Here is a 14,671-nt window from a genome sequence, read left to right as displayed (position 1 = left end):
TACTTTTCTATGTTTTGGGACACCAAGTCCGCCCCTATATATCTTTTCCCATATATATTTTAAAAATAATCTTCAGGACATTAAAGATATATTCTTTAGGTCAGTGCTTTCCAAACTGTGTGTCGTGACACATTAGTGTGTCTGCGGCAGTGTGTAGGTGTGTCCCTGCTTCAGCACAAATTTTTTTGAATTTACATATTTTTTTGGTCTCCGACTTTGCGCTTGCCGGCTACGCATATCACATGGTTGACTCGAGATTGATACCTAGTGGGTCACAGATCATCTGAACCTATTGGTGCAGCTCAGTGGGAACTGAAACTATTCCCATTGGCGGCACATTGGCTCCTGACTGCGCGTGTAGTCTTCTCAATCTGCTCGTGACTGCATGTGTAGTCAGTGAGTGGGATAGCCGTGTGTTTGCAGCGTGGGCAGTAATCAGTCGGACTTGCCGAGCTCTGAGAATGGCAGCTTAAACGCTTAGCTGAAGTCAGAAGTCAAAGTGTTTTTTTTTTGCAGCTGGCTCCCAGTAGTGCATTGCTGCTGCTGCTCTTGATATATGGATAGAAAGTGGAAGCTTAAAAATGCTTGATGATGAAATGCGAGTGTCTTTATCTAATATTCCACCAAATATTCCAAAACTGTGTTCATCTCATCAACCTCATACATCCCATTAAAATAGTAAATAGCTATTGGTGTAATTAAACTGTTTTTTTAATTCTTGCACATACATACTGTTACATACTGTTACTTGTAAATGTAGTTTAACCTCCTGTTTGCCGGTACAACTGAATTACTGTGTCGCAAAATGATGTTGGTTTAAAAAGTGCGTCACCAACATGAAAAGTTTGGAAAGCTCTGCTTTAAGTAATGGTATTGGACAAAAACACCTTTATAGATAAACATTTTATTTTGAAAATAAGCAAATAAAAAGATAACATAAACTGTATTTTTTTATATAGCAATGTTGTTATTTTTTAAAAAATAACATTTATATTAGGATGGTATAGTAACCCATGACAGGCTGCAACCACACAGTACAATCAATGTTATACAAAAGAACAAATAATATAGCTCCACAAAGCAAAATGTAAAAATGTGTATGGTTTACAGAAATCATTTGAATATACAGTAGTTTTTTGTTTTAAATTAATTTAATGTAGACATGAAAGTATTTACATGACACAATTAAAAAGGTACACAGAAAAAAAACAAAAAAAACATGCATGGTTCAGAAAGGAAAACAAAATGTACATTGTATAATGAAATATACATCAAGGACTGTTCTCAAATTAAGTGTTGTTTTCCCCTTGCATGGGTCCTATAAAATGCAATAGGTTTAGTCTTAGTAAATTAGAAACTTCTAGGTCGTCCTAAAACTGATATGTCTGTGTTTTAGTGCTGCCAAACATACATTTGCAGATTACACTGAACTTAAAGGGATACTAAACCCACATTTTTTCTTTCATGATTTAAATAGAGCAATGCGATTTTAGGAAACGTTCTAATTTACTTCTATTATCAATTTTTCTTCGTTCTCTTGCTATTTTTATTTGAAAAAGCAGAATTCTAAGCTTACGAGCCGCACATTTTTGGTTCAGCACCCTGGATAGCGCATGCTGCTTGGTGGCTACATTTAGCCACCAATCAGCAAGCGCTACCTAGGTGCAGAACCAAAAATGGGTTGGATCGTAAGCTTACATTCTTGCTTTTTCAAATAAAGATAGCAAGAGAACAAAGAGAAATTGATAATAGGAGTAAATTAGAAAGTAGCTGAAAATTGCATGTTCTATCATAATTATGAAAGAATAAAATGTGGGTTTAGTATCCCTTTAAAGGAACAGTGAAGCCAAAATGAAAACTCATGATTCAGATAGAGCATGCAATTTTAAACAACTTTCCAATTTACTTATATTATCTAATTTTCTTTGTTCTCTTGAAGTTCTTTGTTCAAAAGTCACACCTTGATCGGCTCAGGGACAGCAATTTTCTACTGGGAGCTAGCTGCTGATTGGTGGTTGCAGATATATGCCTCTTTTCATTGGATCACCAAATGTGTTTAGCTAGCTCCCAGACGTGCATTGCTGCTCCTTCAACAAAGGATACCAAGAGAATAAAGCAAAACACATGGGGTTTATGTCCCTTTAAAGAGACTCTTATCAGTCTCACATAAAATTTTAATTTAATGCAGGTGTCATATGAAAAGCTTTTATATATAAATTTGCGCTTATGCTGAGGCCCCTTATGTTTTTCCTTGTCAACTATCTACATTGATTCATCACACTCAGTTTTACTGGCATGTAAAGATTATAAACTAAACTAAAAATGTTAAATAGTATATAAAATATTTATCTAAATTGTTAAACTTGTCCCACACTACCCCTCCAGCTAAGAATATATTTAATGTACTAATGTTTAGTTTTCAGAAACAATAGAAATTATGCAATGTGAAAGGTCATGCATGTTACGATCTTTAATAAGCCAACATCTGATGCATTTCCTTATATAAAGCAAAATGGATTTTTTAATACATCCAAAATGATACAAATTTCACAAAAAGTGAATAAAAAAATAAAAAATTAGATGGCAGCATCTTGACTTTATAATGTTTCTCTCAACCTTCTTATAAGAGCAAGGTTTAAACTATAAACCTAGTCTATTAGTTTAATAAATCATATTATTTTAGGAACTGTAAAAGGTAAAAAAAAAAAATCTGACTATAATACTTAATACTTAAAGGGACATTGAACACAATTTTTTTTTCTTTCATGATTCAAATAGAGCATGCAATTTTAAGCAACTTTCTAATTTACTCCTATTATCAAATTTTCTTCGTTCTCTTGTTATCTTTATTTAAAAAAGAAGGCATATAAGCTTTTTTAATAGTTCAGACCTCTGGACAGCACTTTTTTATTGGTGGATGAATTTATCCACCAATCAGCAAGAACAACGCAGGTTGTTCTCCAAAAATGGGCCGGCATCTAAACTTACATTCTTGTATTTCAAATAAAGATACCAAGAGAATTAAGAAAATTTGATAATAGGAGTAAATTAGAAAGTTGCTTAAAATTTCATGCTCTATTTGAATCACAAAAGAAAAAATTTGGGTTCAGTGTCCCCTTTAAAAGGATAGGAAAATTAAACTTGCATGATTCAGATAGAGCATGTAATTTTAAGGCACTTTTAGATTCACTTCTATTTTCAAATGTGCTTCGTTCTCTTGGTATCCCTTGTTGAAAAAAAAAAAAAGAATACACACATATCCTACACTAGTGTGAGCTAGCTGTTGATTGATGCCTGCACATTTGTCTCTTGTGATTGGTTAATTAGATGTGTTAGATCTAAGAAAATGTCCTGTCCCTTTAACACCAAAATGTATGTTGGCCAGAAATAATTAATTGGTGTAATTTTCCATAACTACATTTTTCTCTAATAAATAAATGTACTAATAGATTCAATCACAGAACTGCAGAGTTGGAATATTAAAAAAAGACATTGGGAAGACAATCTAAACAGCTTTTATCTTCACAGGATGGAAAGACAATACTCTAAAAGGTTATCAAACTAAAAAAATGTTTTGAACTATTCAAAAGTTATTATTTTTTATTCTTTTGGGAAAAATGTTTAAAGGTTTCCAATAAAAAAAAAAAGATCATTTATACACAATTTAGTTATGAAAGTAACAAAATTAGACAGAACAAAAGAATAAATAAGTGTAATATCCCTTTAACAAAGGATATGCCTATGCGAGTCAGTTTATTGTATCATCTATAATGCTAAACTTAAAGGGATAAGAAACCAAAAAATATTTTGTGATTCAGACAGAAATTAATTGGAAACTTCTTTTTTAAATTGTATGCTCTAATATAAAATTTGCTTCATTCCCATGGTATTCTTTGTTGAAGATATACCTAGGTAGGCATCTTGAGCGCTACATGGCAGAAAATAGTGCTGCCATATAGTGTTCTTGCAAATGGATAACATTCTTGCAAAACTTCTGCTATATAGTGCTCCAGAAATGTCTCTGCTTTTCAACTAAAGATACCAAAAGAACAAAGAACATTCGATAATAGAAGTAAATTAGAAAGTTGTTTAAAATTGCATGCTCTATCTGAATTGTGAAATAAATAAATTTGGGTCTCATATCCCCTTAAAGTAGAATCACTATAAATTGGAAATATAGCTGTTAATAGTGGGAAAACTCTGGACGGATTTAGTGTGCTTTTCTATTTCAAATAATCAAAAGTAACAGCTAGATAAGAATAATAGATACAATTGAGTCTCCATACTACACATTTTCCAGTGTATTTTAAAGGGATACTGAACCCAATTTTTTTTCTTTCATGATTCAGATAGAGCATGCAATTTTAAGCAAGTTTCTAATTTACATCTATTATCATTTTTTATTTGTTCTCTTGCTATCTTTATTTGAAAAAGATAGCATCTAAGCTATTTTTATGGTTCAGGACCATGGAAAGCACTTGTTTATTGGTGGGTGAATTTATCCACCAATCACCAAGAACAACCCAGTTTGTTCACCAAAAATGGGCCGGCATCTAAACTTACATTCTTGCATTTAAAATAAAGATATCAAGAGAATGAAGACAATTTGATAATAGGAATCAATTAGAAAGTTGCTTAAAATTGCATGCTCTATCTGAATCACAAAAGAAAAAAATTTGGGTTCAGTGTCCCTTTAAGCAACTTTCTAATTTACTCCTATGAGCCGGCCCATTTTTGGTCCAGACCCTGGATAGCGCTTGCAAATCAGTGGGTACATTTAGCCACCAATCAGCAAGCTGAACCCAGGTGCTGGACCAAAGATGGGCCGGCTCGTAAGCATTACATTCCTGCTTTTTTAAAATAAAGATACCAAGAGAACGAAGAAAAAATGATAGTAATTGTTAAATGAGAAAGTTACTTAAAATAGCATACTCTATCAGAATCATGAAAGAAAAAAAATTAGGTTCAGTGTCCCTTTAAGGGTGATCAGCCTCCTTGATCCACACAGCACTTAGAAAAATAAAATAAAGTATGAAAATTACCCACAGTAGACTTCTACTTAGTAAATCTGAAGGAACAAATATATCTGAAAAGATTATCAATTGACTATGTTTTATGTTTAATTATACAAGTTTTAATTTAGGCACATATATCAAACATGGAAAACAAATGTTATACTAGTACTTATACACACTATACACATATTCACAAGATAAAGAATACATTCTCGACCACCAAATAGGAGGCCAAAAAAATGGTATATACAGTGGACGGATTCTTTTTCTTTGTTCCAGCCCAACATAAATTAATTTGGAGATCTGAATTTGATTTGCAACTTTCTGTATTACAAACAAGAATAGTTAGATTCACAACTACATGCATTTTTAAATGGCTATGAAACATACAATTTTTCTTTAGTGATTCAGATAGAGCATGCCATTTTAAACAACTTTCCCGTTCAATTCTATGATCTAATTTGCTTTGTTCTCTTGGTATCATTTGTTAAAAAGCATACCTAGGTAGGGTCAGGAGAAGAAATGCACTACTGGGAGTCAGCCTCTTCTCATTGAATGTGTTCATCTAGTTCGCAGTAGTGCATTGCTCCTCCTTCAACAAAAGATACCAAGAGAATAAAACCAATTAGATAAAAGGAATTTTTTTTAAAAAAATTGTGTGCGCTAAGAGTATCTGAATCATGAAAAAAAAATGTAAGTTTCATATCCCTTTAATTAAAGCTTTCATACAGCATTCATTTGGTTTCTGTCTGAAAATATGTCTTTAAAGCAGTTGTTACATTCTTTTAATGACAGCTAAACTATGAAAATGTAATTTGCACATTTCAATATAAATTGCACACCAATTACGTAGCTGCTACTATGATTTTAAACAATCAGCTGATAATGAATATCAATATCCTAATCAAAAGAAATATAAAGAGAGGCATACAAACGTTTTAGTTATGGGAACCAATATGCAAAGAAGCTCTCTAGTGAGACCACTTCAATAACAATGTTTTTCTCCTCACTAATGTTTGGAGAGTCCCCTTAAAATGTATTAAATTGATTCCAGGAACAGAAGAAAATTCTTCCACTACAGAGTTTCATGAAATTGTGGTATGAGCACTTCATAAATTGCCGTGTTTATTTTTTCTTATTTTTCTTATATGGGACACGCCATAAGTACTGCATGAGATTTTACTTTCGGACACTCTGTGCTCAGACAGTTCTTCATCTTCTGAGTCCTAAAAGGAAAACAAAATAAAGTTAGGAAATATGCTAAGTATTTTGATGCATTGTCATTCTTAGCAGAAAAACTTTTTTTAGATATATGATTTATATTCACAGATTCAAATGATATATTCAGATGTATTTAGTGCTTTGTAACGTCTTGGAGTTGGAAGAAATATTCCAGCAGACTTCAGGGAATGTACATCATCCTACATATAGCCCACCTCTCCTAGCTGGTGTTAGTTCATGTGTATATAGCGAAGCCCAAACCCGTCTGTCTGACAGATAAAGACCATCATCCCTCCCCCAGACATATTCCTGGTATCGTTGCCAACTTTAGTTCAGCCCAAACCCAAAAATCTTTACTCAAACTCGCACATAGACATTCGCACTCACACACACACACACAGAGACACTCTCTCTCTCTATATATATTTACACATATATACTTATGTACTATTTTAGTAATACCATTTACTGCAGACAGTTTAATACTTGCATATTACTGTACAGAAATAAGCTGCTCAAGTCTTTTAACCCCTCCCTGTTTGGCATCAGGGGTCCAGCAGCCCCGCCCCTAGTCAAGCTAAGTCATAACCCATTGGTTAAGAGAGTCAGGATACCGAGGAACTCGTCAAGAGGAGACTCTCCCAATGACAATAGACTAATAAATTTGACTTTGCAACACAAGATCATTTTATACCGTTGCGTAAAGAATTCAGTTTTAAGCAACTTTCTAATTTACACCTATTATCAATTTTCCTTCGTTCTCTTGCTATCTTTATTTAAAAAGCAGGAATGTAAACCTTAGGAGCCGGCCCATTTTAGGTTCAGAACCCTGGATAGCACTTGCTTATTGGTGGCTACATTTACCCAGGTTCTGAACCAAAAATGGACCGGCTCCTAAGCTTTACATATTTGCTTTTTAAATAAAGATAGCAAGAGAAAGAAGAAACATTGATAATAGTAAATTAGAAAGTTGTTTAAAATGGCATGCTATATCTGAATCATGAAAGAAAAAAATTGGATTTAGCATCCCTTTAACTAATACTGAACAGACCTCTGTCTCTTGTAGGGAGACCTTCTCTCCCCTCACTATCCTTAAAGTGATGCTAAATCCTAGTGTTTGTAAAACGCTAGGATTTAGCATTGGAACAAATAAAGGGGACTTTCATTCATGAAGTATAAAATACTTCATGATGAAAGCTCCTTTATTTGTTCCAATCGATCGCAGTTCTGAGCTACTAAGGCAGCCCACCGGCAGAACGCTATTTTCCCTATTTGACTGAAAGGTGACGTTTACACCTCTTAGCCAATAGCCGTGCGGGAAATCAGGCTTGGCATCACAATTGCAAACGCTGGGATTTACCATCACTTTAACTAGTATTGGACAATGTTACCTTCAAAGCAGGTGTCTATTATTTAATATCACGTTAGATGCCCATAGCATGTGGGTAGCAATTAGTATAATAGGTTGGCTTTATGTGATTGCGACAAACATTCAGGGTGCAGCTGCATATCTATAAAAAGCTAACTAAAAAATATTACATAAATACCTCAAAGTTAAAAAAAAGGAATATATTCCACCACACAATTTCATCAGTAGCCACATCTCATTATAAGGGAACTTTAATCAACCAATTAGGATGCTAGTCCCGGGAACTGCAAGGGAGTGTGCATCTGGCATAATCAGACACAGTCACTTAATTTCCTTACTTTGTTCCCTCAGTCTCAAGCTTGAATAACTAAACCCTAGTAAAAAAAAAAATGTTTTAACAAATTTTCCTAGAAAACTTCCTCATCAGTGTAGACCTTTCAACTTAAGGGGGCAATAATATTCTTTGTCAAAGTGGAAATACTGCACTACTGCTTCTCACTTGTTTCACAGAACCTTGGGAATGGTTGGGAATCAAGGAATAGATAACTACTGCAGAGGTTTTGCAAATAACCTGCCCAATATTGAATTACAGTCTAGTCTAGTAATATTTCTCTACAAAGCCAAAATAAACTGACCAGTCTCCATACTCCCTTATTTGCCTGTTGGTTCAGATGACTTGGGAGATGTCAGTACTTGAAGGTGACTGCTTAAAAAAGCACTTTAAAGACTTCCTATAGTAACACTGTTCCCAATATTTGTGGCTATATCACTCTACTGTCATATTATTTTCACATGTGTTAATCAGACCTATGGCTCTTAACTCTAGGACGTGCTTTAAGAGATGTATCTATGTGCGTCTATTGGTTGAGTGGGACCCTAATTTGAGTTCCCTTTACCCTGCATTCAGATGGAATTTTTACTAACTTTAAATATGTTAAACCAATGACATGCCCTGCTTATTTGTGTTATAGTCCTCACTTTAGGAAAAGTAAACTCTGCCTCTTCAGACAATGCACACAAGCACAACTGGAAAACCAGATTTATCTTGAACAAATTTTCTTTACACTCCTAGAAAAACCAGGTCAATACTGTGGGTGGATGTCTCTGGTGTAGTAAGAAACATTTCTCATAAGTCTGAGGGGAAGGGTTCTCAACCCTACATATAACCCTCAGCTTTCTGCTCAAGTCGGTTCATGAGTAGCATCACTATATGAGAGGAGAAAAGAGGAATGACTTTGCAAGATCTCTGTGATGCATAAGCTAAGTAATAAAATGTGTGTAGGACAGGGCGGGCCTGTATAAGTTCTACTTTGAGAGTGAAGTATTTGATTTATTAGTAAGTGTACATTTTACTTTACTTCAATCTCATAGACCCACAATAAATGCTATAAATGCTAGGGGGTCCATTTAACAAGCAGCGAATGCTGCATCGTCGCCCCATCGTTTCTGGTCTGCCAAAAATGGAAGTTAAGAAGCAGCAGTCATAAGACCGCAGCTCCTTAAAGAGATAGTAAACCCATATATTTGTTTTTATGATTCAGATAGAACATACAATTTTAAACAACTTTCCAATTTACTTCTATTATCAAATTTGTTTCATTATCTTGTTATCCATTGCTGAAGGGACAGCATTGCACTACTGACCAGAAGCTGAACCCATCTAGTTAGCCAATCACAAGAGACAATTGTGTGCATGCACCAATTAGCAGCAGCTCCCACTAGTGTATGATATGTGCGTATTCATTTTAAAACAAGGGATACTAAGAGAACAAAGCACATTTGAAAATAGAAGTGAATTTAAAAGTGTCTTAAAATGACCTGCTCTATATGAATTAGGCAAGTTTAATTTTGACTTTCCTATCCCTTTAACCCCTTAATGACAACTGACGTACCAGGTACGTCCTGCAAAAACTAGCAGTTAGTGACAATGGACGTACCTGGTACGTCAGTTGTCTAAGAGAGTGCTGGAAGCGATCGCAATCGCTTCCAGCAGCTCTCAGGGTATTGCAGTGATGCCTCGATATTGAGGCATCCTGCAATACCCTTTAAAAAGCATCCGATGCAGAGAGAGCCACTCTGTGGCCCTCTCTGCACCGGTAGCGATGGGGCCGTTCGTTGGTGGGTGGGAGCTTACAAGGGAGGAGGGTGGGCGGCCCATCGCTACCCGGCATCCGGTTCCTACAAGTGCATTGTGCACGCCGGATGCCGGGAGCGTGCGGAGGGGGGGCCTGCGTGTGCGCGCGCGCAGCAAACACTGCCACCAATGAGTTCTGTTAAGAGGGAGGGGGGCAGCAAACATTTTTAAAAAAAAATAATAATAGGATCTGGTAGGGTTAGGGGGGTGGGGGTACTGGGGGGGGCAGCTACACTACAGAAAAAATGAAAAAACAACTAAAAATAAAAAAAAAACACACTTTATTTTTTGGGGAAAACTGGGTACTGGCAGACAGCTGCCAGTACCCAAGATGGTGGCAAATACGTAGGTGGGGAGGGTTAGAGAGGTGTTTGGGGGGGGGATCAGGGAGGTTGGGGGTTAAGGCAGGGGTCCATCACAGCTGAATAATTAAAAAAAAAAACAACAAAAAAAAAAAAACACCTTTTATTTTAGTACTGGCAGACTTTCTGCCAGTACTTAAGATGGCGGGGACAATTGTGGGGTGGGGGAGGGAAGAGAGCTGTCTGGGAGGGATCAGGGGGTGGGATGTGTCAGGTGGGAGGCTAATCTCTACACTAAAGCTAAAATTAACCCTGCAAGCTCTCTACAAGCTACCTAATTAACCCCTTCACTGCTGGGCATAATACAAGTGTGGTGCGCAGCAGCATTTAGCGGCCTCCTAATTGCCAAAAAGCAACGCCAAAGCCATATATGTCTGCTATTTCTGAACAAAGGAGATCCCAGAGAAGCATTTATAACCATTTGTGCCATAATTGCACAAGCTGTTTGTAAATAATTTAAGTGAGAAACCTAAAATTGTGAAAAATGTCACTTTTTTTTTTATTTGCTCGCATTTGGCGGTGAAATGGTGGCATGAAATATACCAAAATGGGCCTAGATCAATACTTTGGGTTGTCTACTACACTACACTAAAGCTAAAATTAACCCTTCAAGGTCCCTACAAGGTCCCTACAAGATCCCTAATTAACCCCTTCACTGCTGGGCATAATACACGTGTGGTGCGCAGCTGCATTTAGCGGCCTTCTAATTACCAAAAAGCAACGCCAAAGCCATATATGTCTGCTATTTCTGAACAAAGGGGATCCCAGAGAAGCATTTACAACCATTTGTGCCATAATTGCACAAACTGTTTGTAAATAATTTCAGTGAGAAACCTAAAGTTTGTGACAAAATTTGTGAAAAAGTGAACAATTTTTTTTATTTGCTCGCATTTGGCAGTGAAATGGTGGCATGAAATATACCAAAATGGGCATAAATCAATACTTTGGGTTGTCTTCTAAAAAAACTAAATTTATGCTTACCTGATAAATTCATTTCTCCTGTAGTGTGGTCAGTCCACGGGTCATCATTACTTCTGGGATATTATCTCCTCCCCTACAGGAAGTGCAAGAGGATTCACCCAGCAGAGCTGCTATATAGCTCCTCCCCCCTACGTCACCTCCAGTCATTCGACCAAAGGACCAACGAGAAAGGAGAAGCCGAAGGGTGTAGTGGTGACTGGAGTATAATCCAAAAAATTTTTTTTTAGCCTGCCATAAAAAACAGGGCGGGCCGTGGACTGACCACACTACAGGAGAAATGAATTTATCAGGTAAGCATAAATTTTGTTTTCTCCTGTTAAGTGTGGTCAGTCCACGGGTCATCATTACTTCTGGGATACCAATACCAAAGCAAAAGTACACGGATGACGGGAGGGACAGGCAGGCTCTTTATACGGAGGGAACCACTGCCTGAAGAACCTTTCTCCCAAAAACAGCCTCCGAAGAAGCAAAAGTGTCAAATTTGTAAAATTTGGAAAAAGTATGAAGAGAAGACCAAGTTGCAGCCTTGCAAATCTGTTCAACAGAAGCCTCATTCTTAAAGGCCCAAGTGGAAGCCACAGCTCTAGTAGAATGAGCTGTAATTCTTTCAGGAGGCTGCTGTCCAGCAGTCTCATAGGCTAATCGTATTATGCTACGAAGCCACAAAGAGAGAGAGGTAGCCGAAGCTTTTTGACCTCTCCTCTGGCCAGAATAAACGACAAACAGGGAAGACGTTTGACGAAACTCCTTAGTTGCCTGTAGATAAAATTTCAGGGCACGGACTACATCTAGATTGTGTAGCAGACGTTCCTTCTTCGAGGAAGGATTAGGACACAAGGATGGAACAACAATCTCTTGATTGATATTCCTGTTAGTGACCACCTTAGGTAGGAACCCAGGTTTAGTACGCAGAACTACCTTGTCTGAATGAAAAATCAGATAAGGAGAATCACAATGTAAGGCAGATAACTCAGAGACTCTTCGAGCCGAGGAAATAGCCATTAAAAACAAAACTTTCCAAGATAACAACTTGATATCAATGGAATGAAGGGGTTCAAACGGAACACCCTGTAAAACATTAAGAACTAAGTTCAAACTCCATGGCGGAGCAACAGTTTTAAACACAGGCTTGATCCTAGCTAAAGCCTGACAAAAAGCTTGAACGTCCGGAACTTCTGACAGACGTTTGTGTAAAAGAATGGACAGAGCTGAAATCTGTCCCTTTAAAGAACTAGCGGATAACCCCTTTTCTAAACCTTCTTGTAGAAAAGACAATATCCTTGGAATCCTAACCTTACTCCATGAGTAACTCTTGGATTCGCACCAATATAAGTATTTACGCCATATTTTATGGTAAATCCTTCTGGTAACAGGCTTCCTAGCCTGTATTAAGGTATCAATAACTGGCTCAGAAAACCCACGTTTTGATAAAATCAAGCGTTCAATTTCCAAGCAGTCAGCTTCAGAGAAGTTAGATTTTGATGTTTGAATGGACCCTGGATCAGAAGGTCCTGTTTCAGAGGTAGAGACCAAGGCGGACAGGATGACATGTCCACTAGATCTGCATACCAAATCCTGCGTGGCCATGCAGGTGCTATTAGAATCACTGATGCTCTCTCCTGTTTGATTCTGGCAATCAATCGAGGAAGCATCGGGAAGGGTGGAAACACATAAGCCATCCCGAAGGTCCAAGGTGCTGTCAAAGCATCTATCAGAACCGCTCCCGGGTCCCTGGATCTGGACCCGTAGCGAGGAAGCTTGGCGTTCTGACGAGACGCCATGAGATCTATCTCTGGTTTGCCCCAACGTCGAAGTATCTGGGCAAAGACCTCCGGATGAAGTTCCAACTCCCCCGGATGAAAAGTCTGACGACTTAAGAAATCCGCCTCCCAGTTCTCCACTCCCGGGATGTGGATTGCAGACAGGTGGCAAGAGTGAGACTCTGCCCAGCGAATTATCTTTGATACTTCCATCATTGCTAGGGAGCTTCTTGTCCCTCCCTGATGGTTGATGTAAGCTACAGTCGTGATGTTGTCCGACTGAAACCTGATGAACCCCTGAGTTGTTAACAGGGGCCAAGCCAGAAGGGCATTGAGAACTGCTCTCAATTCCAGAATGTTTATTGGAAGGAGACTCTCCTCCTGATTCCATAGTCCCTGAGCCTTCAGAGAATTCCAGACAGCGCCCCAACCTAGTAGGCTGGCGTCTGTTGTTACAATTGTCCAGTCTGGCCTGCTGAATGGCATCCCCCTGGACAGGTGTGGCCGATAAAGCCACCATAGAAGAGAATTTCTGGTCTCTTGATTCAGATTTAGAGTGGGGGACAAATCTGAGTAATCCCCATTCCACTGACTTAGCATGCACAATTGCAGCGGTTTGAGATGTAGGCGTGCAAAAGGTACTACGTCCATTGCCGCTACCATTAAGCCGATCACCTCCATGCATTGAGCTACTGACGGGTGTTGAATGGAATGAAGGACACGGCATGCATTTTGAAGCTTTGTTAACCTGTCTTCTGTCAGGTAAATCTTCATTTCTACAGAATCTATCAGAGTCCCCAAGAAGGGAACTCTTGTGAGTGGAAAGAGAGAACTCTTCTTTTCGTTCACCTTCCATCCATGCGACCTTAGAAATGCCAGTACTAACTCTGTATGAGACTTGGCAGTTTGAAAGCTTGAAGCTTGTATCAGAATGTCGTCTAGGTACGGAGCTACCGAAATTCCTCGCGGTCTTAGTACCGCCAGAAGAGTACCCAGAACCTTTGTGAAGATTCTTGGAGCCGTAGCCAGTCCGAATGGAAGAGCTACAAACTGGTAATACCTGTCTAGAAAGGCAAACCTTAGATACCGGTAATGATTTCTGTGAATCGGTATGTGAAGGTAAGCATCCTTTAAATCCACTGTGGTCATGTACTGACCCTCTTGGATCATGGGCAAAATTGTTCGAATCGTTTCCATCTTGAACGATGGAACTCTTAGGAATTTGTTTAGGATCTTTAAATCCAAGATTGGCCTGAAAGTTCCCTCTTTTTTGGGAACTACAAACAGATTTGAGTAAAACCCTTGTCCTTGTTCCGACCGCGGAACTGGATGGATCACTCCCATTAATAAAAGATCTTGTACGCAGCGTAGGAACGCTTCTTTCTTTATTTGGTTTGTTGATAACCTTGACAGATGAAATCTCCCTCTTGGGGGAGAGGATTTGAAGTCCAGAAGGTATCCCTGAGATATGATCTCTAACGCCCAGGGATCCTGAACATCTCTTGCCCAAGCCTGGGCGAAGAGAGAAAGTCTGCCCCCTATTAGATCCGGTCCCGGATCGGGGGCCCTCGATTCATGCTGTCTTAGGGGCAGCAGCAGGTTTCCTGGCCTGCTTGCCCTTGTTCCAGGACTGGTTAGGTTTCCAGCCTTGTCTGTAGCGAGCAACAGCTCCTTCCTGTTTTGGTGCAGAGGAGGTTGATGCTGTTCCTGCTTTGAAATTACGAAAGGAACGAAAATTAGACTGTCTAGCCCTAGGTTTGGCTTTGTCCTGAGGCAGGGCATGGCCTTTACCTCCTGTAATGTCAGCGATAATCTCCTTCAACCCGGGC

General features: G+C 38.3%; 1 protein-coding gene across 1 annotated transcript in view; it reads right to left on the bottom strand.

Moving 5' to 3' along the window:
- Positions 1-888: 888 nt before the first annotated feature.
- The window catches only part of C8H1orf174 (chromosome 8 C1orf174 homolog), a 177,627-nt gene continuing 163,844 nt past the window's right edge, over positions 889-14,671 (bottom strand). The window contains exon 4 of the mRNA XM_053690406.1: positions 889-6,241. The gene's annotated coding sequence lies outside the window, so the exon portion shown is untranslated. The remainder of the gene's footprint in view (positions 6,242-14,671) is intronic.

This window comes from Bombina bombina, chromosome 8, assembly GCF_027579735.1.
Source record: "Bombina bombina isolate aBomBom1 chromosome 8, aBomBom1.pri, whole genome shotgun sequence".
NCBI classification, from domain to species: domain Eukaryota; kingdom Metazoa; phylum Chordata; class Amphibia; order Anura; family Bombinatoridae; genus Bombina; species Bombina bombina.
Note: the sequence above shows the minus strand (reverse complement) of the source record. Positions and strands in the feature narration are given on the sequence as shown.